This window comes from Pristiophorus japonicus, chromosome 8 (genome assembly GCF_044704955.1).
Source record: "Pristiophorus japonicus isolate sPriJap1 chromosome 8, sPriJap1.hap1, whole genome shotgun sequence".
NCBI lineage: Eukaryota > Metazoa > Chordata > Chondrichthyes > Pristiophoridae > Pristiophorus > Pristiophorus japonicus.
Window position 1 is genome coordinate 160,169,902 of NC_091984.1, and position 27,645 is coordinate 160,197,546.

Here is a 27,645-nt window from a genome sequence, read left to right on the forward strand (position 1 = left end):
AGGCCATCTAGCCCCTCGAGCCTGCTCCGCCACTCAACAAGATCATGGCTGATCTGGCCGTTGTCTCAGCTCCACTTACCCACCCGCTCCCCGTAACCCTTAATTCCCTATTGGTTAAAAATATATCTATCTGTGACTTGAATACATTCAATGAGCTAGCCTCAACTGCTTCCTTGGGCAGGGAATTCCACAGATTCACAACCCTCTGGGAGAAGAAATTCCTTCTCAACTCGGTTTTCAATTGGCTCCCCCATATTTTGAGGCTGTGCCCCTTAGTTCTAGTCTCCCCGACCAGTGGAAACAACCTCTCTGCCTCTATCCTGTCTATCCCTTTCATTATTTTAAATGTTTCTATAAGATCACCCCTCATCTTTCTGAACTCCAACAAGTAAAGACCCAGTCTACTCAATCTATCATCATAAGGTAACCCCCTCATCTCCAGAATCAGCCGAGTGAATCGTCTCTGTACCCCCTCCAAAGCTAGTATATCCTTCCTTAAGTAAGGTGACCAAAACTGCACACAGTACTCCAGGTGCGGCCTCACCAATACCCTGTACAGTTGCAGCAGGACCTCCCTGCTTTTGTACTCCATCCCTCTCACAATGAAAGCCAACATTCCATTCGCCTTCCTGATTACCTGCTGCACCTGCAAACTAACTTTTTGGGATTCACCTTCTGCGAGAGGTGGGCACCGGAGGGACTGGAGTGCATCATCACGCCCGGCAACCAAATTTTAATTTGATTTTACGTTTTAAAGTTTAATTTGATTTAATTGCCGGTGCTTTTAGTGTCCCCCTTCCCTTTTATAGGGGGCACTGGGGAAAAATTGTGATTTTAGTGCCCAAAAAAAAACCAAAAACGAAAAACACAAAAAGAAAATCAAAAAAAAGGAGAAAAAAAAAGGGGGCCTTGTAAATGTCTGGTGTGTCACCCAGGTCGGGTGGCACGGTTTAATGTTTTTTGTTTTGCAGATAAACTCCAAAAAGAGTTTCATGCACAAGGACTCCAAAAGAGTTTCATGCACAAGGACCCCCAGGTCCCTCTGCACCGCAGCATGTTGTAATTTCTCCCCATTCAAATAATATTCCCTTTTACTGTTTTTTTTCCCCCAAGGTGGATGACCTCACATTTTCCAACATTGTATTCCATCTGCCAAACCTATCTAAATCTCTTTGCAGCCTCTCTGTGTCCTCTACACAACCCACTTTTTCACTAATCTTTGTCATCTGCAAATTTTGTTGCACTAAACTCCATCCCCTCTTCCAGGTTCCATTCTTATCTATCTAATCGTAGCCAGAGAATCTCCTGCAATGGCTTCTCTTCCACTCCTGCATCGTTACCTCTGCTGTCCACCAAGGATCTGTCCTTGCCGCCCGCCCCCCCCCCCCCCCAACAAAAGTCATCGTCTTTGATCCCTGCCACAAACTGCATTCTCTAGCCACCGACCCCATCCTTCTCCCGAACACCTGTCTGAGGCTGAACCAGACTGTTCGCAATCTTGGTGTCATATTGACCCTGAAATGAGCTTCCTGCCACATATCCGCAGCATAACTAAAACCGCCTACTTCCACCTCTGTAACATTGCCCGTCTCCGCCCATGCTCATCTGCCGCTGAAACCCCTCATCCATGCCTTTGTTACCTCTAGACTTGACTACTCCAGCCAGCCTCCCATATTCTACCCTATGTAAATTTGAGATCATCCAAAACTCAACAGCCCATGTCCTAACTCGCACCAAGTCCCGCTCACCCATTATCATCATAGGCAGTCCCTCGGAGTCGAGGATGACTTGCTTCCACTCTTAGTGAGTTCGCAGGTGACTGAGGAGTCCAATGCGGGATCTACAGTCTCTATCACAGGTGGGACAGACAATGGTTGAAGGAAAGGGTGGGTAGGAAGCCTGAGTTTACGCACGCTCCTTCCGCTGTCTACGCTTGGTTTCTGCTTATTCTCGCCGATGGGACTAGAGGTGCTCAGTGCCCTCCCGGATGCTCTTCCTCCATTTTGTGCGGTCGTGGGCCAGAGATTCCCAGGTGTCGGTGGGGATGTTGCATTTCATCAAGGAGGCTTTCAGGGTGTCCTTGAAATGTTTCCTCTGCCCACCTGGGGCTCGCTTGCCGTGTCGAAGCTCCGCATAAAACACTTGCATTGGGAGTCTCGTGTCAGGCATGCAGACGATGTGGCCAGCCCAACGGAGCTGATCGAGCGTGTTCAAAGCATCGATGCTGGGGTTGTTGGCCTGAGCAAGAACACGGTGCGTCTATCCGTCCAAAGTATTTTCAGGATCTTGCGGAGGCAGCGCTGGTGGTACTTCTCCAGCGCTGAGATGTCTACTGTATATCGTCCACATCTCTGAGCCATATAGGAGGGCAAGTATCATTACTGCCCTGTAGACCATAAGCTTGGTGCCAGATTTGAGGTCCTGGTCTTCAAACACTCTTCCTCAGGCGACCGAAGGCTGTGCTGGTGCACTGATGTTGGACCTCGTCGTCAATATCTGCTCTTGCTGACAGTGGGCTCCCGAGGTATGGAAAATGGTCCATGTTGTCCAAGGCCATCGTGGATTTTGATAATCGGGGGGCAGTGCTGTGTGGCGGGGTCAGGTTGGTAGAGGACTTTTGTCTTACAAATGTTTAACGTAAGGCCCATGCTCTCGTATGCCTCGGTGAAGGTGTTGACGATGGTTTGGAATTCGACCTCCGAGTGTGCACAGACGCAAGCGTCATCTGCATACTGTAGTTCAATGACAGAGGATGGGACAACCTTGGATCTAGCCTGATGTTGATGACAGAGTGGATTAGGTGGTGGTCCGTCCAGCAATCGTCTGCTCCTGTAATGGCGCGGGTGATGCGCACGTCCTTGCAGTCCCTCTCTCAGATGATGACGTAGTCGAGCAGATGCCAGTGCTTGGAACGAGGATGCTACCATAATGCCTTGTACTTGTCTCTCTGACGAAATAAGGTGCTGGTAATGGCAAGGCCATGTTCTAGACATTTCGTCAGGAGCAGGGTATTGCTAGAGTTGGTTTTCCCTACCCCTTTCTGCCGATCATGCCTCGTCAGAGGTGTGTGTCCTTTCTGACTCTGGCCAAGAAGGATCAGATTGTCGTCCGTTGGGACTCGGGACAGGGATTGTTCCTCTTTGGCCTCATCTGTCATGTTCAGTGTTGGGGGTACGTACTGATAACTATGGCGCACTGGTTCTGGGCTAGGGTGAGCCAGAGAATCATGAGTCATTTGCTTATCCCACAGGGGGAGTCTCAGACAGCCCACCAGCTCATTCTTGATGGCAAAGCTAACTCTATGAAGGCGGCGTTCTTTTTCTGGTTTGCCTTTCCAGGTGGTGATGTAACCACCATCTTGCTCTTTGAGCTGACCTTCACCAGGTCTCGTGCAGAGCAGCGATGTCATCGTCGAAGCGTCTAAGTTCTCGGGCGACGATAGCACTGAGGCGTTCCAATCTGTCGCTGTTGGCGTCTTGACGTTCCAGGTCCCGAACTTCATTTTGAAGGCTGGAAGATGCCTGTGCATGAGTTCTTTTAATGTGGGGTGGCCATTGCACATCAGTTACCATACGGGCTTAGCAGAGCAAGGTCTTGGCCCTGTGGCTAGGGAATCCAGAACGAATGGAGACCAGACTCTACTGTATGGGCCTAGATGTCTACAATGGTATATGAGCCATAAGCTCGGCACAGAGCAGCACCTTTAGGAGAGATGGTGAGAAATCCAAGGTATGGAGCGTGAGGGTGAGAGACTTGAGGCAATGCTTTCCTCTCCCTGGTATTAGTCCCCAGCTGAGGGCAAACACTGGGGCCCCGTTTGCGTTTTTTAGTTCCACCCCGCTCCATCTTTGTTTCTCGGTGGGTCGCAGGAGGCGAGAGGGTGGCCGCCGCCATTACACACACCATGTGTCCGCCGCGATTCCTCCAGCTGTCCTCGGCTCTGCAGTCGAGTGGGACCTGCGGCCGAAGGGAAGTCGAGACGCCAGTGGGGTCGGGTCGACTCTGCAATCGAGTGGGACCGGTTGCCGAAGGGAAGTCGAGACGCCAATGGTATCGGATCAGTGAGTACTCGGTGGGATCCAAACCTGAGAGTTGGTTGGGAGCTCACCGGACGTCGACAGTGCCTGCGAGGAGTAGTTGAGCCATCCACAGCCAGTCGGGGGGTGAAGTCTTGATGGTCACTGATGGAGGTGAAGAGCAGGCATGGTTGGGGGATGGGCAGTGGATTCAGGTAGGTACCTTTGCAGCATGGGTTTGTGCTTTAGGGGTAAAGAAATGCACCCACTATTAGGGACAGGGAAAACTTAAGCAGTGGAAGGGGGAGAAAGGGTGCAGGTTGTCAACGGATGGCCAGGGATATAGTTGTTCAGCAGAGAAGCTCCCTAAGGAGCTGCCTAACCGGGGGGCCATCTTGGCTAACATCCCTGTGCTCGCTGATCTACATTGGCTCCCGGTTAAGCAATGCCTCGATTTTCAAATTCTCATCCTTGTTTACAAATCCCTCCATGGCCTTGCCCCTTCCCATCTCTGTAATTTCCTTCAGCCTCACAATCCCCATCAAGATATCGGCGCTCCTCAAATTCTGCCCTCGTGAGCATCCCTGATTATAATCGCTCAACCATTGATGGCCATGCCTTCAGCTGCCTAGGCCCGAAGCTCTGGAACTCCCTCCCTAAACCTCGGTGGAACTTGTACCCGGAAACTTTTCACCTGTGCACTGTACATTCTATACTAGTCTGGTATATCACCTGTCGCAGGACTTCCAAGGCGAAAATCAAACTAAAAGTGCCTTTCATTACCCCAGGATGTCCCAAAGCGTATTACAGTCAATGAAGTACTTTTGAAGTGAAGTCACTATTGCAATGTAGGAAACGCAGCAGCCATTTTGCACACACCACCTTCAGTCTGGCTAGTGTACATACTAGCCTCAGACTGCATCATAAAGCTGAAGCAGCTGTACACTGCCCCCAGACTGGGTCAAGGGTCAGAAGGAGGTGAGACTGCTGTATACTGTCCCTAGACTGGGTCAAGGGTCAGAAGGAGGCAAGACTGCTGTACACTGTCCCCAGACTGGGTCAGGGGTCAGGAGGAGGCCATGTTACTGTACACTGTCACCAGACTGGGTCAGGAGGAGGCAATGCTGCTGTACACTGTCCCCAGACTGAGTCATGGGTCAGGGGAAGGCGAGGCTGCTGTACACTGTCCCCAGACTGAGTCAAGGGTCAGAAGGAAGCGAGACTGCTGTACACTGTCCCCAGAGTGGGTCAAGGGTCAGGAGGAGGCGAGACTGCTGTATACTGTCCCCAGACTGGGTCAAGGGTCAGGAGGAGGCAACACTGCTGTACACTGTCCCCAGACTGCGTCAAGGGTCAGGAGGAGGCGAGACTGCTGTACACTGTCCCCAGAGTGGGTCAGGGGGAGGCAAGACTGCTGTACACTGTCCCCAGACTGGGTCAGGAGGAGGCTAGACTGCTGTACACTGTCCCCAGACTGGGTCAGGAGGAGGCGAGACTGCTGTACACTGTCCCCAGACTGGGTCAGGAGGAGGCAAGACTGCTGTACACTGTCCCCAGACTGGGTCAGGAGGAGGCGAGACTGCTGTACACTGTCCCCAGACTGGGTCAGGAGGAGGCTAGACCACTGTACACTATCCCCAGACTGGGTCAGGGGGAGGCGAGACTGCTGTACATTGTCCCTAGACCTCGAGGCACCATTTGATAATGTGAACCTAGCCAGTGAGGATTAGCAGGATATTGGAACTTCAAGCCAAAGTCCCGTCCTCACTTTATGTTGCAAGAGTGGGAACACTACTGATTTTTTGTTCCACCCTAATCCCGGATACTGAGGTCAACTGTCACACCCTCACTGCAGAACCCCCCACCCCCCCGATATTTACTCAGCAGAGAGCAGGAATTAAACCTTCCTCATCTGTATTGCTTAGTAACAAGCTTTTACATACGAAACCTGTGGAAGAAGCATAGAAATCCTGGCCCTGACATTGCAGGAGTCCAGAAGTGCCGGCGGAGGTGAAGGAGCGCACAGCTCTCATCTGTCCACGAAGCCCGCTGTAGATCCCATCCCAAATTGCGGGGGCGGGCTGAGTAAGGGGATCGGGGAGAGTGGCCCACGCCTGTAACGGGCACTTTGTAGGCACCCGCCCCATTGCAGGCGTGTAGGTCGGGCAGCATGGAAACACCCAGCAAGGTGGACCTAGGGGTTGTCCCCAGGCCAAAGCAGCGGAGTGTAAATGTTCTTCTGTTCAACTAATAAGTGAACGAAAAGGCATTTTTATAACGGTAATCAATCCCTTTTGGGATCAATTATCATTACCCTGGGACCTCCCGGGGCCTTTACTCCACCCCAAAAAGGAACTGTTAGCAGCTCTCAACTCCAATGGGCCTTACAGGCTGCAAAGTTGGGAAAACACAGACCCCTGCCTACGTGAGAGTTAGCACATTGCATTGAGCTATAACTCAAGCTTGACAGTTCAGGACTTTTGGCAGTGAGCCAATTATGGGCTAACAACATATCAATTGAGTCAATAAGGTCAAAGGGGGCGAGGTCACAATTGTAAATTGATCCAGGATAAGTACACCCATTTTTTGCCATGTGTTTCAGAAGGACAAAGGACCTGGCATAAAGCCAGCAGTTTGTTACAGCTGCCAGAATAAAGTTATGTTAAACTATCATCGGAGTTCGCATCTCATTGAAAATTAAGAGATATAACACCCAGTGTAGCCTGGGAATGGCCCGAGACATACCCTTGTATTTAAAAATAAAGATAAACTACTGAGTATCAAAAACTAATTGATATCTTTGCGTTTTGTATGGTTTGAATGAGAAGAGTATGATTACATTAGTATTAGCATATCTGAGCTGCTTATGCCCAGCAATGCTCGCTAAGCCAGCAGATGCATTTCAAACCAGTGCAGTTGAGGAGTTGAGCAGTGTTTGATGATGAAGGTCAAACCTTTTAATGGTAGCTGTGCAATCTGTGCAGCAGAGATGCTCGGTATTTGATCTGATTAATTTCTTTTCAAGGGTTGGATTCAACAAATGAGAAGTGGAAGATGGGTGTGGCAAAGTACACGTACAAAATCCACCTCGACTTCAAACTGCGTACTGATCGCACATTAGTGGCCCTGATACTGAAACTGTTTCTTTTCTCCACATTTCCCCTTCAGTAACACCACAAATCCTCTTTTGGTCGGCACAGCTAGTTCGGCACCTGCCGCGCGAGTGTCTTTATATCATTCCCAACCCCACATCTAAGGGCAGGCGGGCTTTGCGTGCTGCTGGTCAGCAAGCAACACAGCCGACCCAACCTGCCAAACCACCGTTCATCTTTTCAATCAGACTTGCTGCCTTTCACCAAGCAGGTGGGATTGGGGCTTGAATTCCAACACTACTTAAACCTCAATAACAAATACCTCCATAGCAAAGGGCACCCAAACCAGACTCGGTGTCCAAATTTCATTTTAGAAGTTTCTATAGTTCATGGACTGCCGACAGCAACACTTCTGTTCTGAACCTTCACTGACCTAGTCAACCTTTCACTGATTCTTTTTTAAAACTACATGGTATCATAAATACAACAACTTGTATTTAATATAGTAAAATGCCCCAAGGCATTTCACAGGAGTGTTATAAAACAAAACAAATAAATGTGACACCGAGCGACATAGGAAAAAATTACGGTAGCTGACCAAAGGCTTGAGGTATGTTTTAAGGTGCATCTTAAAGGAGGAAGGAGAGGTAGAGAAGCGAAGAGGTTTAAGGAGGGAGTGGGACAAAAAATGTACAGGGTTATGGAGAAAAGGCAGGGGAGTGGAACTAATTGGATCGCTCTTTCAAAGAGCTGGCACAGGTACGATGGGAGGAATGGCCTCCTTCGGTGCTGTATCATTCTCTGTCTCAGCATACCCCCTCTTTGAGCCAAAGCAGCAAGTAATCCCCATCCTTGATTTTGATTTTGTAAAAGCAAAGAGAACTGAGGCAGTGAAATCACCAATTCTGCAGCCATAAAGAAGAGTGGGATTTTGACAGTAATAGCTAGGTGCAAAATTAAATCCTTCAAGGCATCCTTTCAACAGAACTCAAAATAATTGGTAGTTTTACTACAAAAACAAAAAAAACTGTAGCCATTCTGAACTCACGGTGAATGACGGCACACAGAGAAAATCATCGAATGTCAACGTTTAAAAGGCTGGTCACCAAAGAGCAATTTGGACAGCTGTTGCACACTGATGTACAGTCCAGTACTCTGCTATAACACGCTATTTCCAAAACTGCAGCTAATTGTTTAACAAGAATCATCCAGTCTCTGGCTCAAAGATTTACTGTTCAAAGAATCAAAATGACAGCAAGTAATTCCAGTTTAATACACACAATTCCAGCAACTACTTCCTACCTTTATCAACCTGCACTAAGCATGTCACAGAAATTAAGCGTACTCTATCTCTTGATAAACCATCATGTCATTTCACTTCAACACAATCTATTCCATATAGCTCTTCTCGTTGGTTAAAAAGAAAACAAAATGGAATAAAGGCACACCCAAGAAATGGAACCAATACAGTGATTTCAAGGCTGTAGTCTCATCCCCATTTGCTGAATGCCTTGACGAGAGTACTGTCTTGTGGGCATTTATTACTCACTATATAAAACCAGAAACAGATTGTACCAGGAGCTTAGAAGAGTGACAATTATTGTTCAATAAGCCTGGAATTAATTAAGGCACAATCAACGATCTTGCCTCAGTGTTGGGGCAGATCAGGGAAATGGAACGCATTGACAGCTGGCACCACACCGATGAAACACACACTGCAATGCCACGGCAAATGGAAACACCCCCATTTGTAGAGGACATTTATAAACTGCTCAAGCTTTGTCCCATCACACAGCCTCCTCAGTTAGATGAACTTCCATATAATGTAAACTGCCATCTTTTTGACATTTTCGCAACCCGAACAGGTGCCCAGAAATTTAAATTTGCCGCATTTACATCAAATTTACAACATACAGCAGGCAGCCCCTTCGAGCCTGCACCGCCATTCAATGAGTTCATGGCTGAACATGCAACTTCAGTATCCCATTCCTGCTTTCTCGCCATACCCCTTGATCCCCCTAGTAGTAAGGACTTCATCTAACTCCTTTTTGAATATATTTAGTGAATTGGCCTCAACAACTTTCTGTGGTAGAGAATTCCACAGGTTCACCACTCTCTGGGTGAAGAAGTTTCTCCTCATCTCGGTCCTAAATGGCTTACCACTTATCCTTAGACTGTGACCCCTGGTTCTGGACTTCCCCAACATTGGGAACATTCTTCCTGCATCTAACCTGTCTAAACCCGTCAGAATTTTAAACGTTTCTATGAGATCCCTCCTCATTCTTCTGAACTCCAGTGAATACAAGCCCAGTTGATCCAGTCTTTCTTGATAGGTCAGTCCCGCCATCCCGGGAATCAGTCTGGTGAACCTTCGCTGCACTCCCTCAATAGCAAGAATGTCCTTCCTCAGGTTAGGAGACCAAAACTGTACACAATACTCCAGGTGTGGCCTCGCCAATGCCCTGTACAACTGTAGCAACACCTCCCTGCCCCTGTACTCAAATCCCCTTGCTATGAAGGCCAACATGCCATTTGCTTTCTTAACCGCCTGCTGCACCTGCATGCCAACCTTCAATGACTGATGTACCACGACACCCAAGTCTCTTTGCACCTCCCCTTTTCCTAATCTGTCACCATTCAGATAATAGTCTGTCTCTCTGTTTTTACCACCAAAGTGGATAACCTCACATTTATCTACATTATACTTCATCTGCCATGCATTTGCCCACTCACCTAACCTATCCAAGTCGCTCTGCAGCCTCACAGCATCCTCCTCGCAGCTCACACTGCCACCCAATTTAGTGTCATCCGCAAATTTGGAGATACTACATTTAATCCCCTCATCTAAATCATTAATGTACAGTGTAAACAGCTGGGGCCCCAGCACAGAACCTTGCGGTACCCCACTAGTCACTGCCTGCCATTCTGAAAAGTACCCATTTACTCCTACTCTTTGCTTCCTGTCTGACAACCAGTTCTCAATCCATGTCAGCACACTACCCCCAATCCCATGTGCTCTAACTTTGCACATCAATCTCTTGTGTGGGACCTTGTCGAACGCCTTCTGAAAGTCCAAATATACCACATCAACTGGTTCTCCCTTGTCCACTCTACTGGAAACATACTCAAAAAATTCCAGAAGATTTGTCAAGCATGATTTCCCTTTCACAAATCCATGCTGACTTGGACCTATCATGTCACCTCTTTCCAAATGCGCTGCTATGACATCCTTAATAATTGATTCCATCATTTTACCCACTACCGATATCAGGCTGACCAGTCTATAATTCCCTGTTTTCTCTCTCCCTCCGTTTTGGCAGCCTCAGACTGCATGAAATATGAAACTTGGGGTAACATTTCCTGAGTTACAGCACTGGTTATTCTTCACATAAATCCTGTAACTCATTCCTGAGTATTCATTAATTCCTCTTCACGATAAAATCTGTGTCAATGTACCTGACAGCAGCCACCGAATGTTCAGAGATTGCTCGGAGCCCTTCATCACCAGATCATGCCGGGATGTGATGCTGAAGATTGTTAGAGAGTTAAAGAAAGAAAAGATTTGGATTTATATAGCGCCTTTCACAACCTCAGGACATCACAAAGTGCTTTACAGCCAATGAAGTACTTTTGGAGTGTACTCACTGTTGTAAAGTAGGAAATGAGAAGGAGGAACTGAAGAAAATCCTTATTAGGCGGGAAATTGTGTGAGGGAAATTGATGGGATTGAAGGTCGATAATCCCCGGGGCCTGATAGTCTGCATCCCAGAGTATTTAAGAAAGTAGCCCTGGAAATAGTGGATGCATTGGTGATCATTTTCCAACAGTCTATCGACTCTGGATCGGTTCCTATAGACTGTAGCTAATGTAACACCACTTTTTAAGAAAGGAGGGAGAGAAAAAACGGGAAATTGGTTAGCCTGGGGAAAATGTTGGTATCAATTAATAAAGATGAAATAGCAGAACATTTGGAAAGCAGTGACGGGATCAGTCCAAGTCAGCATGGATTTATGAAAGGGAAATCATGCTTGACAAATCATCTAGAATTTTTTGAGGATGTAACTGGTAGAGTGGACAAGGGAGAACCAGTGGATGTGCTGTATTTGGACTTTCAAAAGGCTTTTGACAAGGTCTGACACAAGAGATTGGTGTGCAAAATTAAAGCACATAGTAATGGGGGTAATGTACTGACGTGGCTAGAGAACTGGTTGGCAGACAGGAAGCAGAGAGTCGGGATAAACGGGTCTTTTTCAGAATGGCAGGCAGTGACTAGTGGGATGCTGCAGGGCTCAGTGCTGGGACCCCAGCTATTTACAATATACATTAATGATTTGGATGAGGGAATTGAGAGTAATATCTCCAAGTTTGCAGATGACATTAAGCTGGGTGGCAGTGTGAGCTGTGAGGATGCTAAAAGGCTGCAGGGGACTTGGACAGGTTAGGTGAGTAGGGAAATACATGGCAGATGCAGTATAATGTGGATAAATGTGAGGTTATCCACTTTGGTGGCAAAAACACGAAGGCAGATTATCTGAACGGCGGCAGATTAGGAAAAGAGATGCAACGAGACCTGGGTGTCATGGTTCATCAGTCATTGAAAGTTGGCATGCAGGTACAGCAGGCGGTAAAGAAGGCAAATGGTATGTTGGCCTTCATAGCTAGGGGATTTGAGTATAGGAGCAGGGAGGTCTTACTGCAGTTGTACAGGGCCTTGGTGAGGCCTCACTTGGAATAGTGTGTTCAGTTTTGGTCTCCTAATCTGAGGAAGGATGTTCTTGCTATTGAGGAAGTGCAACGAAGGTTCACCAGACTGATTCCCGGAATGGCAGGACTGACATATGAGGAGAAACTGGATCGACGGGCCTGTATTGACTGGAGTTTAGAAGGATGAGAGGGGATCTCATAGAAACATATAAAATTCTGACGGGACTGGACAGGTTAGATGCAGGAAGAATGTTCCCGATGTTGGGGAAGTCCAGAACCAGGGGACACAGTCTAAGGATAAGGGGTAAGCCATTTAGGACTGAGATGAGGAGAAATTTCTTCACTCAGAGAGTTGTTAACCTGTGGAATTCCCAACCACAGAGAGTTGTTGATGCCAGTTCATTGGATATATTCAAGAGGGAGTTAGATATGGCCCTTATGGCTAAAGGGATCAAGGGTTATGGAGAGAAAGCAGGAAAGGGGTACTGAGGTGAATGATCAGCCATGATCTTATTGAATGGTGGTGCAGGCTCAAAGGGCCGAATGACTTACTCCTGCACCTATTTTCTATGTTTCTATGAAACCTGACAGCCATTTTGCACACAGTAACCTCCCACAAACAGCAATGCGACGATGAACAGATTATGTTTTTTTTTTATATTGATCGAGGGATAAATATTGGCCAGGACACCGGGGATAACTCCCCTACTATTCTTCGAAATAGTGCTGTGAGGGCTTTACGTCTACCTTAGAGGGCAGGCGGGGCCTTGGTTTAACGTCTTATCTGAAAGATAGCTCCTCCGACAGTGCGGCACTCCCACAACAATGCACTGAAGTGACAACCTAGTCAAATAAAGTACAATTACCTCGTGCATCCAAAACAAACTCAGGAAGAAACTATTCACTTTACAAATCAATGGCTGTGAGAAGGACTTTTAAAAAATAAAATCAGATTTTTCCAATTCTATGTTTTAACCTTAAACACGAAACAAAGCAGAGATGCCCTATAAATATATTTGAAATAGTTTGAACCTGGATTACCAGAATACAGAAGGTGGTCAGCTATCCATTATGGGAAGAGTTCACAAACCACTGTGTAGAAGTGGCCACTACAGCCTGACTTCCCCCACACAATGGATTCTCAAATAGCACCCGTCACAGATGAGGAATTCTTTAATGTTTTCAGGAATTTGAGGTTTGATGAGTATGCCCTAATAGCCAGTACTGTATCAATATCCAGAAGCTGCAGGCACAGCCCTATGTCTACATTCAATACCACCCATGCCAACATATCCCTCCCAGAACAACAGGCCATAAACACTGAAATTTAGGAACATAGGAATTGCTCGGTGAAAAAAGACCGAGGTCAATCTAGCTCACCATCATCCATCCTGATAGTTGCCTGATACCCTGTATGACCATAATGCAGTTGTTGTTTAATCATGGCAATTAATCTCTATCAATTAGTCCGCATCAGATCCAGACAAAATGAGGAAAACACTCAGGGGTGGAAAACTTTGAAACCACGCATCCAAAATCACCTGTGTAAGGGGAGCTTGGGGTGTGGGTTCGAATCCACACTCCCCTGAGGTTCTGTATGTGCGATTTATGAGGATGGGTGAGTAACGAGGCACCAGACACAGTGGGCAAGAGTGCAAAATGGCTAATGTTGTTTATTTAGAATAGTAAACACAAAGATAGAGGGCACAGGAAGAGGTCGTAAATAGCAGTAATGGCACAATCTCACTCAACAACACAAAAAATGCTCGCAACAGGGAAGGGGAAGATAAGAGGTTGAAACATTCCACCCACACACAACCCCACCTCCAACTTCCACCCTTCTTACCAATTCCTGTCCTAAATTGAGTCTGTGAGGGGGTTTGGGCTATACTCACAATCCTATCAACTCCGGGGTCCTAGGGGCACTTATTTCAGCTCGGGGTCCCTCTGGGGTGGGTTTTACGTTGTTGGTCGGTTCGGTTTTCCTCCTCGATGTTGCGTCGGTTGCTTCTATTTGCCTCTCGGTTGGCTCCTAAGCAAAAAGCTGCTGGAGTTAAGCACACCTTCCCCAGAGCGAGGGCCCTGTGAAGAGCTGACTCAACTCCCCTTTAACTCAACTCAACCACAACGAAAACTGACTCCCACCTTCTTAACTCAACAGGTTAGATGCAGGAAGAATGTTCCCAATGTTGGGGAAGTCCAGAACCAGAGGTCACAGTCTAAGGATAAGGGGTAAGCCATTTAGGACCGAGATGCGGAGGAACTTCTTCACCCAGAGAGTGGTGAACCTGTGGAATTCTCTACCACAGAAAGTTGTTGAGGCCAATTCACTAAATATATTCAAAAAGGAGTTAGATGAGGTCCTTACTACTAGGGGGATCAAGGGGTATGGCGAGAAAGCAGGAATGGGGTACTAAAATTGAATGTTCAGCCATGAACTCATTGAATGGCGGTGCAGGCTAGAAGGGCCGAATGGCCTACTCCTGCACCTATTTTCTATGTTTCTATGTAACTCTACAACTCAATGCAAAAAGCTGACTCCAACCTCCAACACCCTTGTGTGTTTTTGCAGCTTTTTCTTATCGTCCGTTCATCTTCGCGCCAAAACTGCATGCCATCTTGGGTCTTCCTTGAATAAAATGGGGTGTGAATGGCAGTTCGATGTGTATCGATCTGTCTGGAATGGGAGATTAGCCACACCTCCTGTATCCTGATGGGGTGAATTGTTCACTATCTCGAGGTGCCACTCTGTCTGGGCTGGCCAAAATGATTGCATCAGACCTGTGGGCCTTTGTTTAATTATTCAAACTGACATCCTTTGTGTTGCCTTGTGTATTACTGGGGAGATTTTGCCTGGACATGTTACCTCTTCTGTGAGGGTTTTACACGAAAAGCTGGAGAAATGTCCTTTTAAAGTATAAAGTTGCCTTGTATCCATTTTCCTGGAAGAACCGAATGTACACTCTTCCCCCTTAAGGTAGCTGGCTCATCCCCCGTCCGGTCCCGTGCCCTGCAACACTGTCTGTTACTATACAGGGTGGCCAGAGTCCCATCATCCTCTGCGGTTTACAGGCTGTTGGCTGCAGTTGGTCATTTTAAACATGGCATCTTCACATTCTCCCTGCCACATGTCTCCATGGTTGGTTTTGCAGAACCTTACACCTGTTCCTCCCCAGCACTTACCACGTCATGTCTCAAATTACTCACATACTGTATCTTCGAACAGTATTTTCTGCAGGAAATCTAATTTGTATTTGAATGAATCAACACTATCTGCGTTGATCTAGAAGGCCTAGTTGTTCTGTGTTCATTCAGAAATGACACGGATTGTAATGATCCAACTGAAACTGGTAAGCCATCCTAAGCATGATAAATCAATTTGGCCGGGAACTTTTTCAGGTCACTTTAAGACTTTCATGATTGATCCTACCCTCATTATTCTATCTCAGGATCATTTCCCAGTGTTACAAAGAGTCTTTCTGAGCCTTCAGAAGCAAACTAGACAATCCATGTAATTTCTGGATGAACACAGAAGATATCATGAGCACACATCCAAATCTGAAAAAGCTTAGATAGTCGGAACAGCATCCAACACTGGTGCAGTATTAACAGACAAGTTCTTTTGAGAGCACCAATCAGACTCCAGACATCACATTCCAAAGTGTCAAAAGTATTCAATGAACGAGAAGGAAAGGCGCTCGGTTTTATTTTCTGATCTGGAAATTTGCAAACATCTGGCAATCTGAAAACTTTGATCACCAGACAACAATTAAACTACAGGTGGCCTCAATATTATTTAGACCATGTCCACATAGGGAGCAACTGAGCAGTAACCTTTATCACAACCGTGCTCCAGACTTCAGACTACTCGTTAGCAACACCACGAGCAATCAGCAAACGTAGCCAAGTTTGCTGATGATAGAAAGATGGGTAGGAAAGCAAATTATGAGGAGGACACAAAAACTCTGCAAAGGAATATAGGCAGGCTAAGTGAGTGGGCAAAAATTTGGCAGATGGAGTATAATGTGGGAAAATGTGAGGTTATCCACTTTGGCAGAAATAATAGGAAAGCAAATTATAATTTAAATGGAGAAAAATTGCAAAGTGCTGCAGTAGAGAGAGACCTGGGGGTCCTTGTGCATGAAACACAAAAAGTGGTGAGGCCACACCTGGAGTACCGCTTACAGTTATGGTCTCCATATTTAAGGAAAGATATACTTGCTTTGAAGTCAGTTCAGAGAAGGTTCACTAGGTTGATTCCGGAGATGAGGGGGTGGACTTATGAAGATAGGTTGAGTAGGTTGGGCCTATACACACTGGAGTTCAGAAGAATGAGAGGTGATCTTATTGAAACTTATAAGATAATGAGGGGGCTCGACAATGTGGATCAGGGAGGATATTTCCACACAGAGGGAAAACTAAAACTAGGGGGCATAGTCTCAGAATAAGGGGTCGCCCATTTAAAACTGAGATGAGGAGGAATTTCTTCTCTCACAGGGTTGTAAATCTGTGGAATTCTCTGCCTCAGAGAGCTGTGGAGGCTGGGTCATTGAATATATTTAAGGCGGAGATAGACAGATGTTTGAGTGACAAGGGAGTAAAGGATCATGGGGAGCGGGCAGGGAAGTGGAACTGAGTCCATGATCAGATCAGCCATGATCTTATTGAATGGTGGAGCAGGCTCGAGGGGCCGTATGGCCTACTCCTGCTCCTATTTCTTATGTTCTTATACAGAACACACATACACATCTATTATGTACTAAACTTGAGTACGCGGGCACTCATTATAAGCACGTTACTCCTGGCAGTGTGATATGTATTTTCAGTGCTAACTATGTCAGACTGTGTTAACATGCAACAGTTACTGGGGGAGGGGTGGGGGTGGACAAGGGAAAAGGGGGCAAGAGAACAGCATGTGACTGGAACAGGGGACGAGAAGGGAGCCAGTGAAGGCCACATTTACCCTAAAACCCCCACCCCAATGCAGCTGATGGTGGCCCCTTTTCCCACCACTCCATGCCATACCATCCACCCTCTCTGACCTGAAAGAAAAAAAATAAGACAGAGGTAGAAGCAGAAGGATAGAGAAAGAGAGACAAAATGAGTTAAGGTATGAGAAGTAAAGAGCAAGAGAGAGAGAGAGAGAGAAGAGAGACAGGTAATCAGCAACACTAGAGGCAGGCAAGAGTGCCTCAGATAATACCATGTGCAACGCCACAGGGTATCAACTAGAACCTTTATTACAAGTCCTGCGTATAGCACGCACTTCTTGTGTCACAATTACTTCTTGCAACACTTCCCCAATCACATTTTATTAATGACTCCTACATTCCAAAGTGACTGCACCGTCGTGCTTTGGTTGTGAAAAGTGCTATATAAATGCAACCTTTCCTTTTTTCCTCAAGTAAAAGCAAAACAGCAGCAAATCGGAACAAGGAGGGAGCAAACAAATCAAAAGCAAGGAGAGCAGCTAGAAAACTACCAATGAAAAACTACTAGGGGCTGATGAAAATCACCATTCCTGAATGGCCAGTGAGAACCTACCAATAGAGAAGGCTGAACCAATCGAATCACCCTAAACATCTTTCTCAGTAGCTACAATTTCTAATCCCAAACATGAAAGCCTAGATAAAAGCAAGTTATAAAGTTGTCCTGCGTCTGTGCGCCTTCATTAATGTTTCCATTGAAAGGCTCCACAGAAGTCTGGGCCTGCTGTTCCGAGGATGCCACTGTCTGAGCATGTGCAGTGTACAGAGTTTCCCACGCTGCACTCAGCGGATCCTGTCAGTAGTACAGAAGGATCGTTTCCCTCGGCCTCTAACAGAACCTATCCACTTATTTGCTTTTCAAAACAATTTGAAGAAAAGCTGAAGGATGAATTTCAGAAGCTGCTTTTGGGTAAAATGTTCACACTAATATTGTGTTTTTTTCAAACTTCAAAAAGAGAGGCTGCTCTGAGAGAGAAAAATAGTGTTTGTTTGCACATCTACGCTTCCCTTTATTTATAATAGAATTCAAAGATGTTATTATTCACAGTGGAAAACCTGAAGTGTTTTTTTTAAAAAGGAAAGATGTCAAAGGCTGCCACGGAGAGGGTGCAGAGATTTACGAGAATACTACCAGGGATGAGGAAATTCAGTTACATGGAGAGATTGGAGAAGCTGGGGTTGTTCTCCTTCGAGTAGAGAACGTTAAAGGGAGATTTAACAGTGGTGTTTAAAATTATATTGGGTTTAGATAGAGTACATAACAAATTGGAGCAGGAGTAGGCCACTCGGCCCCTCGAGCCTGCTCCACCATTCAATAATATAGGGAGGAACAGCTTCCACTGGCAAGAGGGTTGGTAACAAGAGGACACAGATTTAAGACAATTGACTAAAGAACCAGAGGAGAGTTGAGGAGAATGTGTTTTTATACAGTGAATTATGATGATCTGGAATGCACTGCCTGAAAGGGTGATGGAAGCAGATTCAATCGTAATAGTAATAGCAGGGCTATGGGGAAAGAGAGGGGGAGTGGGACTAATTGGATAGCTCTTTCAAAGAGCCCACACAGGCACAGTGGGCTGAATGGCCTCTTTCTGTGCTGCATGAGTCTAATGTACCACCATACAAGCAAAAGGTTCCAGGTTCAATCTCCAGTCTCTGCTGATCAACCAGGCAGTAATCAGGGTGCTACAATTGACCTTCAGCACGCCTGTGGTAAGATGGGAAGTGGTTGGCTGGGGGGAGGGGGATATTAACCACGGTCCCCATTCCTAACTGTTGTCCAGTGACCCATGCATGAACTGAGAACATGATGTGGGTGCGTGGTGAGGACAATTGTAAGGCTTCTCACAGTTGTGAAAGGCTGCCACGACCAACAATCGGTGCCCAGCCACCAACGGAGGCCAGTTAGTGCCATGGTGCTGTCATTAGCATTGTGTGTTCTTCGATATCGAAGTGAGCAGACTATTTAGAACTGAGATGAGGAGAAATTTCTTCTCTGAGGGTTGTAAATCTGTGGAATTCGCTGCCTCAGAGAGATGTGAAAGCTGGGACATTATATAAATTTAAGACAGAAATAGACAGTTTCTTAGACGATAAGGGTTATGGGAACGGGCGGGGAAGTGGAGCTGAATCCATGATCAGATCAGCCATGATCTTACTGAATGACGGAGCAGGCTCGAGGGGCCTTATGGCCTACTCCTGCTCCTATTTCTTATGTTCTTACGTTCTTATCATCTCATTTACTGCAGTGAGTTCTTTGATGATTAATGAGAGCTATTGAACAGTCAATCCCGGCCGGATACACCAGGTTGGGAATCTTGACTCTTCAGGCGAGACCTCCTCAGCTGGCCTTTACATTCAGCATCAGCAATGCGACGGGCCACATAGTAGGAAGTGCCTTCATGGATGGTTTTTTGCTATGCTTTCTTATCCTGAGCAAGTTGTTCCTACTTTTGGATGTTGATCCGGCCCTGTTTCACAGTAGCATTTAAGCGGTCTTTATATCTCTTTTGCTAACCACTTCTCAGTTGTCAAATCGCCATAAAATATCTTCTTTGGGATTCGATCATCAGACAGTCACATCACATGAACTTCATACACTGGTGCTACACCCTAGCATGAATCACTGCCTTCAAGGGAGGAGAGCAAAAAAGGCAGGTGGGGAAAAAATTAAACCCGGGGGGGGGGGGCAGGCAGAAACAATGGTCGGAGATGTGTACGTACACACCTACAACTACATGCAATTATGTTCCCTTTCAAAGGAAAGTTCACTCTGGTCACAATAAGCGCACTTTTGAAAACAGAGCAACACCATCTGGTGGATCCAAAAATTAAAGGAATTTCAAGGGCAGAATTTTAAATAGGATGCATCTCTTCCCATCCCGTAAAGATTTCAAAATCTGCTTATAAACCATGACAAAAGCTTGTTCCAATTTTAAAACTGTTTGAAAAGGATCTCACTTCCGCAATGTTACTCAGCGTGAAGCACAATATGCTCAGGGACGCCAGTCATAGCAGCAAAAATCTGGCTGAAAATGTCCGATATACCAGAGAGTGTACAAACAGGGGACCAGCTCTATCTATATTCGGGAGATGAGGATTCCAAACCTCCCCCCCCCCCATCAATGGGGCACAGTCCCACAGGTGCCACACGTCCCCCCTATTATTTCGCACAAGTGGCCATTATTCATGAGTGAGCCTCGGCAATAAGCGATGGCAGACTATTCAACCACAGGAGGCACTGTAACTGATCCCAATTCTGTCCTCATCCAACATACTCTCACACACACACACACACACACACACACACACTTCCCAGCAGCGGCTGCTGTTTAGCAATCGGGGTGGGATTCCAAGCTGATTTTGCCCTTCCTTTACTCTCAGACACCAAGGCTGTCAGCAGCACACTACCTCCATTCCAGATGAACGCAGCACCCACCTATTATCAAGCATGGCACCTTCCTGATCTGTGTGGCTCACTTGCACATTAATTCTATCTCTTAACCACTGGTGAGAATTACAGCGTCTCTGCTCTGTGACGTTTACATGGAACATTGGCCAAGATGGTGAGCACTACTGCAGAATAGTTGTCAGCAGAGTGTGGAGAAACTGTATGTGCCGTACACAGCTGTACTATCGGTAGGGGTTACCCCACCTCATTCCAGGTGCTAATTCCATCAAGCAGACCTGAAGACTAGACTGTACAATCTCGGAAATGTACAATCCCCACAACCTCTCCCTCACCCCCGGCCCCCGCGATGACTATGCTCCTCTAATTTTGCCCTCGTGAGCATCCCTAATTATAATCGCTCAACCATTGGTGCCTTCTTTTGTCTAAGCTCTGGAACCTTGTCCCTAAACCGCTCCGCCTCTCTATCTCTCTTTTTTTCCTTCAAGACGCTCCTTAAAACCTACCTCTTTGACCAAGCTTTTGGTCACGTGCCCAGGAGATATTTTAAACCTCCAAAGCGAAAATTCAAGTAGCAGAATACTGGCAGAACTCCAAGATTGAATTCCTGCCCTAAAACTCACCAATATTACCAGTTATATGAAATAAATATTTTTTTCCCCAATCAAATGTTTATTTTTAGTTTCTATAATGGTTCAGTGGATTGCTGCAGTATGATCTCAAGCCAGGCAGACCAGAAAATCTCATTCAATCCTCTTCCCTATATTACAACAGTGACTACACTTCAAAAGTACTTAATTGGCTACAAAATGCTTAGAGACATCCTGAGGTTGTGAAAGGTGCTAAACAAATGCAAGTTCTTTCTAATTAGCCGACAACAACGTATATTTATAACAATAAAAATTTGTATTTAGATAGCGCCTTTAACGTAGTAAAACATCCCAAGGCGCTTCCCAGGAGTGTTATAAGCAAAAAAAAATAAATAAATTTAACACCGAGCCACATAAGAATTTATGGCATATGACCAAAAGCTTGGTCAAAGAGGTATGTTTTAAAGAAGGAAACAGAGGTAGAGAGGCGGAGTGCTTTAGGCAGGGAGTTCCAGAGTTAGGGCCCAGGCAACAGAAGGCACGGCCACCAATGGCTGAGTAGTTATAATCAGGGATGCTCAGGAGGGCAGAATGAGGTACGCAGACATCTCAGGGGATTGCGAGGCTGAAGGTGATTACAGAGATAGGGAGGGGCGAGGCCCTGGAGGGATGTGTAAACAAGGAAGATCATTTTGAAAACGAGGCGTTGCTTAACCGGCAGCCAATGTAGGTCAGCGAGCACAGCGGGTGATGGGTGAGTGGGACTTGGTGCGAGTTAGGACACAGGTCAGCGAATACAGCGGGTGATGGGTGAGTGGGACTTGGTGCGAGTTAGGACACGGGCTGCCGAGTTTTGGATGACCTCTAGTTTACGTAGGGTAGAATGTGGGAGGCCAGCCAGGAGAGCGTTGGAGTAGTCAAGTCTAGAGGTAACAAAGGCATGGATGAGGGCTTCAGTAGCAGATGAGCTGAGGCAGGGGCTCATATTAATGTAATAAAACATTTCGAGGTGCTTCACAGGAACGTTATAAAAAAAAAACTGACCTCAGCAGAGTCAGCTAAAGGGACACTGTCACAGATTTACATCAACCCTGGGTGTGAGGGAAGAGAAGAAATCAGGTATTGTTTCTGCTATTGATTAACATTGGATTGGGAAGTGCATGTGAGTGACAATAGGATTGGTTAGCCTCAGCGGCACTGCGCATGGTTGAAAAGCCAACCTGACGTACTAAGCTCATCCAATGAAGAATGGGTACAGGGTAAAAACATAGAAACATAGAAAATACTTGCAGGAGTAGGCCATTCAGCCCTTTGAGCCTACACCACCATTCAATAAGATCATGGCTGATCATTCCTTCAGTACCCCTTTCCTGCTTTCTCTCCATACCCCTTGATCCCCTTAACCGTAAGGGCCACATCTAACTCCCCCTTGAATATATCCAATGAACTGGCATCAACAACTCTCTGCGGCAGGGAATTCCACAGGTTAACAATTCTCTGAGTGAAGAAGTGTCTCCTCATCTCAGTCCTAAATGGCCACCCCTTATCCTATGTCCCCTGGTTCTGGACTTCCCCAACATCGAGAACATTCTTCCTGCATCTAACCTGTCCAGTCCCGTCAGAATTTTATATGTTTCTATGAGATCCCCTCTCATCCTTCTAAACTCCAGTGAATACAGGCCCAGTCGATCCAGTCTCTCCTCATATGACAGCCCAGCCATCCCTGGAATCAGTCTGGTGAACCTTCACTGCACTCCCTCAATAACAAGAACGTCCTTCCTCAGACTAGGAGACCAAAACTGAACATAATATTCCAGGTGAGGCTTCACTAAGGCCCTGTACAACTGCTCCTATATTCAAATCCCCAAGCTATGAAGGCCAACATACCATTTGCCTTCTTTACCGCCTGCTGTATCTGCGTGCCCACTTTCAGTGACTGATGAACCATGACACCCAGGTCTCGTTGCACCTCCCCTTTTTCTAGTCTGCCGCCATTCAGATAATATTCTGCCTTCGTGTTTTTGCCCCCAAAATGCATAACCTCACATTTATCCACATTATACTGCATCTGCCATGTATTTGCCCACTCACCTAATCTGTCCAAGTCACTCTGCAGCCTCTTAGCGTCCTCCTCACAGCTCACACCGTCACCCAGTTTAGTGTCATCCACAAACTTGGGAGATATTACACTCTATTCCTTCATTCAAATCATTAATGTATATTGTAAAGAGCTGGGGATCCCAGCACTGAGCCCTGCGGCACCCCACTAGTAGCTGCCTGCCATTCTGAAAAGGACCCATTTATCCCGACTCTCTGCTTCCTGTCTGCCAACCAGTTCTCTATCCACGTCAGTACATTACCCCCAATACCATGCGCTTTGATTTTGTACACCAATCTCTTGTGCGGGACCTTGTCAAAAGCCTTTTGAAAGTCCAAATACACCACATCCACTGGTTCCCCCTTGTCCACTCTACTAGTTACATTCTCAAAAAATTCCAGAAGATTCGTCAAGCATGATTTCTCTGTCATAAATCCAAGCTGATTCGGTCCGATCCTGTCACTGCTTTCCAAATGGGCTGCTATTTCATCCTTAATGATTGATTCCAACATTTTCCCCACTACTGATGTCAGGCTAACCGGTCTATAATTACCCGCTTTCTCTCTCCCTCCTTTTTTAAAAAGTGGCGTTACATTAGCTACCCTCCAGTCCATAGGAACTGATCCAGAGTCGATAGATTGTTGGAAAATGATCACCAATGCATCCACTATTTCTAGGGCCACTTCCTTAAGTACTCTGGGATGCAGACTATCAGGACCCGGGAATTTATCGGCCTTTAATCCCATCAATTTCCCTAACACAATTTCCTGCCCAATAAGGATATCTTTCAGTTCCTCATTCTCATTAGACCCACTATCCCCTAGTACATTCGGAAGGTTGTTTGTATCTTCCTTTGTGAAGACAGAACCGAAGTATTGCCATTTCTTTGTTCCCATTATAAATTCACCTGAATCCGACTGCAAGGGACCTAAGTTTGTCTTTACTAATCTTTTTCTCTTCACATATTTCTAGAAGCTTTTGCAGTCAGTTTTTATGTTCCCTGCAAGCTTCCTCTCGTACTCTATTTTCCCCTTCTTAATTAAACCCTTAGCCCTCCTCTGTTGATTTCTAAATTTCTCCCAGTCCTCAGGTTTGTTGCTTTTTCTAGTCAATTTATATGCCTCTTCCTTGGTTTTAACACTATCCTTAATTTTCCTTGTTAGCCATGGTTAAGCCACCTTCCCAGTTTTATTTTTACTCCAGATAGGGATGTACAATTGCTGAAGTTCATCCATGTGATCTTTAAATGTTTGCCATTGCTTATCCACCGTCAACCCTTTAAGTATCCTCTGCCAGTCTATTCTAGCCAATTCACACCTCATACTGTCAAAGTTACCTTTTCTTAAGTTCAGGACACTAGTTTCCAAATTAACTTTGTCACTCTCCATTTTAATAAGGAATTCTACCATATTATGGTCACTTTTCCCCAAAGGGCCTCGCACAACAAGATTGCTAATTAGTCCCTTCTCATTACACATCACCCAGTCTAGGATGGCCAGCTCCCTGGTTGGTTCCTCAATATATTGGTCTGGAAAACCATCCCTAATGCACTCCAGGAAATCCTCCTCCACCGCATTGCTACCAGTTAGGTTAGCCCAATCTATATGTAGATTAAAGTCGCCCATGATTACTGCTGTACCTTCATTGCACACATCCCTTATTTCTTGTTTGATGCTGTCCCCAACCTCACTACTACTATTTGGTGGTCTATACACAACTCCCACTAGCGTTTTCTGCCCTTTGGAATTCCGCAGCTCCACCCATACCGATTCCACATCATCCAGGCTAATGTCCTTCCTTACAATTGCATCGATTTCCTCTTCAACCAGCAACGCCACCCCGCCTCCTTTTCCTTTTTGTCTATCCTTCCTAAATGCTGAATACCCTTGGATGTTGAGTTCCCAGCCTTGGTCACCCTGGAGCCATGTCTCCATAATGCCAATCACATCATAAGAGTGTGGGTGAAGGGGGAGTGGGGGACTAATTCTCTCGGTTACACAGCAGTCCAGCTGAGCACAGGAGGAAAAAAAGATTGTGTCAATGAACAGGTAATAAAGTAATGAGGCACAAGCAGAAATAAGGGAACTGGGGAAATATACCGTAACCTTATGAAACTTTGGGAGCAACAGGCTACCAGGAAATAAAACTATTTGGTATCGACTGTAGCAGGATTATGGATACTCAGGTGGGACCTGTTGGTAGCAATCACCTCCTGGATTTACATATTAACACACATTCAAATTTGACTGGCCGATGGAAAGCAGTCACCAAGTTGGTGAGTATTTACAATAAATAGTTACTGTCTCAGTGGGTAGCACACGCACCTCTGAGTCGGAAGGTTGTGGGTTCAAATCCCACTCCAGGAACTTGAGCACATAAATCTAGCCAACACTCCCAGTGCAATGCTGAGGGAGTGCCGCACTGTCGGAGGTGCCTTCTTTCGGATGAGACGTTAAACTGTCTGCTCTCTCAGGTGGACGTAAAAGATCCCATGGCACTATTTCGAAGAAGAGCAAGTCCTGGGCCAATATTTATCCCTCAATCAATATAACAAAAACAGATTATCTGGTCATTATCACATTGCTGTTTGTGGGAGCTTGCTGTGCGCAAGTTTCCCACATTACAACAGTGACTACACTGCAAAAGTACTTAATTGGCTGTACAAATGCAAGTCTTTCTTTCTTTTTTCTTTTAACAGCACAAAAGATGAGGAAAACCATCACCTTGCATCATTGGTTTGCGAGGTTGCACATTTAAAGGTTAGCCGAAAACCTACAGAACTGGATTCCAGCCGGATTCAACAAAGCTTCTGATCCTTTACAATTTCAGTTTCAGGATTCTGAGCCAGACTGAAAGCCAACACATCATAACATGACACCCTGGATGATCATCTTTTTTCCTGTAACAAAACTAGAAATCCCCAGTGGAGCGCTGGGCTGTGTAGTGATCACAACAACTTCTCACACTCGTGAACTCCCTCAGCTCACTCCAGCTGACTGTCAGACATCTCAGTCAGCTTTGCTCCAGATTCAGGTTGGGGCCCGTCCAGATTTACAGTACAATCACAGTGTAAACACAGCCATTCTCACCATCGGCTGCGAGGGTGTCAGGTGCCCTTTCTCTCTCGAATCTCTTATATTCCCTCATTTGCCGGTAAACGTCTCTCGCTTTTTTTCCCGCACCCAACCCCCGCCTACAAGTGAGGGTCATTCCTTCCCGTCCTCCTCCAGTTTTAGGCATCACTATTACTCTCTGTCCACCCATCCCCCCCACCCGCCGCCCCCCAATACATCACTGGGGTATCTCGCCCCCTACCCCTCCTGTCAGGGCCTCTCTCTCTCTCTCCTTCCACACCCCCCCCTCCTGACAGGGCCTCACTCTCTCCCTCCATCCCTCCACCGCCCCCCCTGTCGGGGTCTTTCTCTCTACCTCCCCCCTCCCCTCCTGTCAGGGTCTCTCTCTCTCTCCCTCCCTCCCTCCACCCCCTCCTGTCGGGGTCTCTCTATCCTCACCCGTCAGGATCTCACCTCTCTTCCCCTCCCCCCACTCCTGTCAGGGTCCCTTCTCAACTCTCCATCCTGTCAGGGTCCCTCTTCTCCACCCCCCTCCTGTCAGTGTCTCTCCTCTCTCCCCGCACCCCCCCCCTCCCCTCTCCTGTCAGGGTCTCTTTCTCCTCCCCCCTCCCCTCCTGTCAGGGTCTTTCTCTCCACCCCCCTCCTGTTGGGGTCTCTCTCTCTTTCTCTCTCCCCCCCCCTCCCCTCCTCCTCTCTCCTGTCAGGGTCTCCTACACCTCTCTCAATTTGAATGCCCCCCCCCTCGGGGGTATGACCCACACTCCCCCACCCCATCCCTGGGTATGTCCCACACACTCCCCCCCCCCCCCGGGTATGACATAAGAACATAAGAATTAGGAACAGGAGTAGGCCATCTAGCCCGCTCCGCCATTCAATAAGATCATGACTGATCTGGCCTTGGACTCAGCTCCACTTACCCGCCCGCTCCCCGTAACCCTTAATTCCCTTATTGGTTAAAAATCTATCTATCTGTGATTTGAATACATTCAATGAGCTAGCCTCAACTGCTTCCTTGGGCAGAGAATTCCACAGATTCACAACCCTCTGGGAGAAGAAATTCCTTCTCAAGGACCCACACTCTCCCCGCGGTATGACCCACACTCTTTCCCCCCAAGGTATGACCCACTCTCGGCCTGTCCCCCGCCAGCTCCAGGCCGGGCGGGCTGTGAGCCGGGGCCAGGCTGAGGAGGGGAGTTGCCGCACGAACAGCAGCCCAGGGTCGGGGTCAGTGTGGTGTGGGCAGCAATGCGGCGCCGTGTCCCCTCACCGTGCGGCCACCGTTGTTGTTGTTGTTGTTCAGCCTCTGGCCTCGGTCACTGGCATCGCCGCCGCCGCGCACTCCGGGTTTACCTCTGCGCATGCCCAGTGCGGCGCGCGGCTTGGCCCCACCGCGCGCGCTCCAGGGCTCAGTGCGCATGCTCACCGACACTGCCCGCTCCAGGGCTCATTGCGCATGCTTACCGACACTACCAGCTCCAGGGCTCAGTGCGCATGCTCACCGACACTGCCCGCTCCAGGGCTCAGTGCGCATGCTTACCGACACTGCCAGCTCCAGGGCTCAGTGCGCATGCTCACCGACACTGCCCCCTCCAGGGCTCTGCGAGCCTTGGACTGGGAATTTGACGGAATAGCTATTTGTGCAGTGTGTCCACAGTTCCCAGACAAATGTTTTTC

At 46.9% G+C, this 27,645-nt stretch overlaps 1 protein-coding gene across 3 annotated transcripts in view; it reads right to left on the bottom strand.

The window, feature by feature from the left end:
- rabgap1l (RAB GTPase activating protein 1-like) overlaps positions 1-27,353 on the bottom strand; it is a 626,729-nt gene extending 599,376 nt beyond the window's left edge. For all 3 annotated transcript variants that reach the window (XM_070887463.1, XM_070887462.1, XM_070887465.1), the window contains exon 1: positions 27,239-27,353. The gene's annotated coding sequence lies outside the window, so the exon portion shown is untranslated. The remainder of the gene's footprint in view (positions 1-27,238) is intronic.
- Between the last annotated feature and the right edge of the window lie 292 nt (positions 27,354-27,645).